This window comes from Ascaphus truei, chromosome 14 (assembly GCF_040206685.1).
Source record: "Ascaphus truei isolate aAscTru1 chromosome 14, aAscTru1.hap1, whole genome shotgun sequence".
NCBI classification, from domain to species: domain Eukaryota; kingdom Metazoa; phylum Chordata; class Amphibia; order Anura; family Ascaphidae; genus Ascaphus; species Ascaphus truei.
The window spans coordinates 33,563,138-33,569,137 of record NC_134496.1 but is presented as its reverse complement, the minus strand read 5'-3'; positions in this window follow the sequence as shown (position 1 = coordinate 33,569,137).

Here is a 6,000-nt window from a genome sequence, read left to right as displayed (position 1 = left end):
TTGTGCTGTGCAGCTGCAGTATACTTTGGTGTTAGCCAGGGTTGCCACCACAGGATTTGACCCAGAGAATACGGATTTCAGGCTCGTGTCGCTGGGTGGCGGCATCTCCCCCTGCAAATATCGTCAACATGGCTGTGCGATGGCAAATGGAACCATGTTGCCATGACAACCGGACGCTACTTGATGCCTGTCGCCATGACGAGACGCTATGTGATGTCGTTGCCATGACAGCGGGGCACCACATGACGCCTCGGCATCATAAGGCGTCCTATTGTCATGGCAACGTCCGCCATTTGCGTCTAAGGCTATCCGCTAAGGTAATGAAGCTGCTTTTATTTTAATAAGAGTATTGTAGCAGGGAGTTTCCGGAGCTGATCGACATTGATTTCAGCCTCGGGGACCCCTGCTTCCCGAGTTACAGGTCCCGTTATCTCTCTGCTTTGTTTAAATCTCCAGATAACGTGAGCTGTGACGGGGGAGAATTTAAACATAGCTGGGATAGTGCCACTCCATAATGGGGCCTGCATCTCGAAAAGCAGGGGGTCCCCGGACCTGAAATTAATGCGATTCAACTCCGGCGACCCCCTGCTAGAATGTCATTAAAATAAAAGCCCCATGATCGCCGGTTAGAGGCGTGCAGGAAGAGACTGAATCAGTCAATCTTAGTGTGCGTCTCTTACAGACAGGAGCAGCCTGGTAGGATTCACACAGCGAGTCCCATTAAAACGCTGAGTTAATCCGATGGACCATTAAGTCTCCTTACCTGCAATGCACGGTGCAGCTTAGGTTCAACAGCAGACAGCGACAGGCTGAAGCGACGGAACCAGAGACTCCATGTGTACATATACTAACACAATGTACTGTAGTCTCTGTACAAAAACTGCCTGTAGTACACCGCCAGATTATACCAGTTTTGGTTAAAATAATGTTTGATAGTTGTACAACAATACTAAACAGATACTGGCACCATATTTGTATCTATACAACTTGCACGGTTTAACACTATCACATTTACCAGTTTTGGGTAAAATCAAGTTTGGCAATTGTCACACAGATACTAGCGTAATAGTGGCCGCATCTTGTCGGGTTAATTTACCATTGGTTAAATTTTTTAATTGATTTAATTTGACTGACACTTTTTTTTTAATTGACATTCAAGCTACACCTAAAGGGCTTAATCCGGAGCTTCAAGACCTGGATGAAGCACTTTAGTTGCGAAACACGAGTCATGTTTGGATGATGTTGGTATAGTGATGTCATCATCAGTGGCCAGTGTTTGCTAACAAATGGAGCAGTAATGAAAAGCATATGTCTCTAAAGAAAACACTTGTTCAGAGACAGAATTTATCTCACTAGATCGCCTCATAACTCTCAGGCTCTAGCTATACAGAGAAATACAAAAGCAATAGAAAAAAAAAAAACTTAGCAGCCGAAAGAACAGAGCCGTAATGAAAAGCACATGGCTATAAATAAAACTCTCGTTCAAGACAACATTCTTGTAAACAAAACAGCCTTTTTAACTCTGTAAAGCTCAAGTTAAATAGAGAAATGAAATGCCAGTTGGTAGAAATTCAGAAAATGTAGCAATAGAATTACAAATTGAAACAAACAGCAAGATTAGAACTATAAGCTTATTCGTAGCAGATTTGAAATGATCGAGATCTTGTTACTTTATTATTTAAACACAATTGATACACATCGGGCTAATATCCATAAGCTCATTAGTTTTATGCAGCTAGGAAAAAGCTGGAAACAAACAACTAAAACGCTGAAGGTTTATAGCTGTTTATCTTATGGTAGCAAATAAACAGCTAGATACAGTACGTTTTAGAAACCAACTGAGTTACAAATGCTATACAAATTTAATCCAATTGGCATATACTTTTGCATCAATTCTATGACTTTTATAACTGTGAATAGTAGCAACTCTTGAGGTATCAAGATAGACCACAGTCAACAGAAATATCTGTTCTACAAATGTTGAGAAATACTGAGCCAACTTCATGAATGTGCAAGCCTAAAAAATATAATTTTATCATACAAGGTGTCTCATGGTAATGAGATATTTAGTATTTTAATTAATCTGGCACACAAGGTTAACGTTGTTTTAAAAATACAACAATTGTTTTTATGGCTTGTCAGACCACACTAGGCCTAGTTTCATCTATTTTAGAGGACTAAGAGAATCTGGGTTCAACATTTGTTTGCAAGTGGGGAGGATTTAAATAGTACTGTCCTGACACTAGAATAAACAGAAACCTTTTAAATGCAACTTTGAAAGTGATGCCTTTGTGTTCTGTAGAATATCGGAGGGCATGGCAAGCACGACAGTTCCAAAAGTGTGTACATTTATTAAATGTGAAATATCCTGGACCTGACCACAATTTCCAACAAGAACAAATAGATATTTGTAACAGTTTGCAATGAGACTAATCAAATGATGCCAAACACTTCATGGTTAGGAGTTGCAAAAGACTGATTTGTTCTCATGCAAAAGTTAAAACGATGTCATATTTCATATTCAGGTGTGCATATTAAGTACACAGACGCAACAATGAAGATGGCGTTTATCCAAGTATCATAGGTGTTGGAGCAACTCTCTTTGTCCACCTTTTAACCGGTTCTTGAGCTTCCTATGAAGTTACGCACAATCAAATCAGCTTACCTTTGGCGGTGGCTTCTCCCGTCATCTGGGGAGTGGGAGAGGGGTTGTGTTTTTTGGGGGATTTGTATGTATTGTGGTGGGTTGAATGTATTTTGGGGTGGGGGAGTTTGTGTGTATTTGGGTGGTGGGTAGCTCTTTTGGTATGTATTTTGTGGGGGATTGTATATTGAGCTGGGGGTGGAGAAGAGCATGTTCCATTAATGGGGATGCAGACATGCCTCAGTGGGCAAAGCAGAAAAGCTGGGGATCAGCCCTACAAGCCGGTCCTCATCCTCAGTATTTAGTGCCCTTTTAGGAAGTAGCAGTTCCAGAACAGGGCTGGAAGGTAACAGTAATGTTACAGAGAATAGGCCAGGATCTCAGTAGGGGCCACAGTAAAAGTGACCCTCGAGATGTGCACCTAGCCCCCTTTTTTAGCTACAAGAGGAAAATGCTTCTAAATCAAGTAAATGTGCCTCCCATGAGTGTTGAGTGGCCACTCAGGGAAGTCAAATTACAAGAGTGACCATGGTATGAATGAAATGAAGTAGATCATGTCAATCTACATGGAACGGACGGTAATATTCCTAAACATGGGAACATAAAGATTGAAGTTGTACTATAAAAACTCCTGGTGCCCATCTTTTCCACTGCCCAGCTGACTACAGACAGCACCAAGGTAAATCGTCGCTGATGTCAAACACACGACTACCTCAATGTACCCTCTCTAGGGAGTCGGGCAGGGAGGATTACACAGTCGTATACTAGTTTTTTTTTTTTTTTTTTGAAGATTTAATTGTAAGTATACATCCACCACCTTTCATGCTAGTACTACAGTCTACTAGAAAACATGTTTTTACCATATAGACTCGCTAGTCTCTAACTATATGGAATGTAATGGGACTATATACGTGACTATGTCCTCGTTTTTGGTGTGGCAGGGTCACTGGCTTACTTTTCCTTAGAGGGATACTACTTATTAATGGCTATGGTATCATTTAACAATCCTATAGTATTGACTGACACTACTAAAAGCTTTTAGCAACATAATTGAAGCTTGGGATCAATGCAATGCATAGCCTAATTTTTGGGGTGACAGGGTTACTGGTTTACTTTTCCCTATAGGAATGCTATTTATTAATGGCTATGGTATAATTAAAATGTACTATGGTATTGATTGACACTGCTAAAAGCTTTTTGCAATATCATTCAAGCTGGGGGTCAATGCATGTCCTAATTCTTGGGTTGACCACTGTGATTTATCTTACAGCTGTTTCTACAACATAAAACAAGATAAACGAATATGTATTATTTATTCATTGCTAATTTTTGGGGTGACTGAAATGCGACTGTTGCATTGAAGCCAAGAGGGAATTATTGAGTAAACAGGAGATAGTGGGCCCCTATCACAGGTGGATTAGGAACTTGGATCGGAGCACCGGTGGAGGTCTGCGGTGGCATCCACACTGTGACCCTGGGTGGTCTTACTGCCTACTCTTTACCTGTAGCATAGATTATCTGACATACCTGCAAGTTTAAAGTGATCTTGGACATCCTTTCAACATCATTGAATGTAAAATACAGTATTCCTTTCTACCCTGAGCCTTGATGTATTTTCAAAGTTTAACTGCTGATTGCCTAATTTGAGTACAGAACATGCCTGTTTTATCCAGTTAACACATCTATTACCCTTCTACCTGACAGTACACACTGTATTATACAGAGTTGCAATATTTGTTTTTTTTTTCTCTACCCCGCATGTAGTTCCTGGGAGTCGCACTCCAACTTTTGCATCTGATGATTGTTGCTCGCCTATCCTTGGTTGGGATAGCTTGGGCCAACTGCGTGAAATGGTCAGTGACCACCAGGATATTGCCAATATTTCTACTGTTGGGTCCTACTAGCAGGAAGTCCACACACACCAGGTCCAGCGGTCCATTACTGGTTATATTCACAAGAGGGGTGGTCTTCTTGGGGAGGGTCTTTCTTGGCACACACTGGTCACAAATCCATACAGTGTATAACTGCCATTTGTACAACTCTGGACAGATATGCCCAGTAAAAATGATCACACAATAGACCCAGAGTTGGGGCCATGTGAGTTGAATGATCGAAGTCTCGCACAAAACACACTGGCAGTGTATGTGCTGTATTACACTATATATTTTCTTCTTTTTATATTATATTGGGCTGGAAACCGGTGCTCCCCATTTTCTGAGAAGATTCATTCAGAGGAACCAATAGGACGGTTTTATTGTGTTCTTTTAGAGCTGTGTTTTGTTGCCTTTTTTTCCCACATACAGTAATTAACTTCAATATCATCATTTGATTAATTTAAGTTACTTACAGTACTGGTGTCACAGTAAATCACTAAAATCACCATTTATTGCTATTTGTAGTAGTTTAGCAATTGAAATAAGGATCACGATAATAGGATATTCATATATTTACTTATTTATGCACTGAAATTACACATTGTTCTTCTGTTCTTATTCTGGTTATATGAAGTACCTGAATCTACCACCAGATGGCTTATTGTATATTATATATTAAATCTTGTGCCTGCAGTACATATATTTTACTACAAGGTGGCACAGACTGTAATAAGACCTCATGCGCTCAATGTTACAACTGCAGTAAATGCCAAAAACCCAAAGAGTAACTTTAGAATATACAAGAATATCTACAAATCTAATTATAAGGTAATACGTCACATTCAATTAAATACAGTCCATGAAATGACACAGAGAAGAAATAATAATAATAGCATGTTCTTGTATAGCGCTGCTAGTTTTACGATTTACAGAGATATTTTGCAGGCACAGGTCCCTGCCCCGTGGAGCTTACAATCTAAGTTTTTGGTGCCTGAGACACAGGGAGATAAAGTGACTTGCCCAAGGTCACAAGGAGCCGACACCGGGAATTGAACCAGGCTCCTCTGCAACAATCAAACAAGAACAAAATAAGTTGTTTATTGTAATGTTACATTTCAGAGATCATAACATTTCCCACCTTTTAATAAACCATTCCTCCCTTTTCCAATAAATCTGACTGGACTCAATTGAAAGTTAGTCCCCTGAGACACAAGTAAAGCTTACAGTTACTTAAAGCTCCAACTGGGTTCCAGCACTCATAGGTAAAATACAGAATAAATGTCACTTGGGTATGCCATAGAGAATATTTTTTACTTCATTACAAAGTCATAGCAGAGAACGCTAAGAAATGTTGAGTGGACGTACAATATCAGTATATTTCCACAGAGAATATAATACTTAATTACAAAGTAATAGTAGAAAACACTAAGGCTACGCTTATAGTGCCGGTGACGTCAGGCTACGGTCGCTGGAAAAATTAAA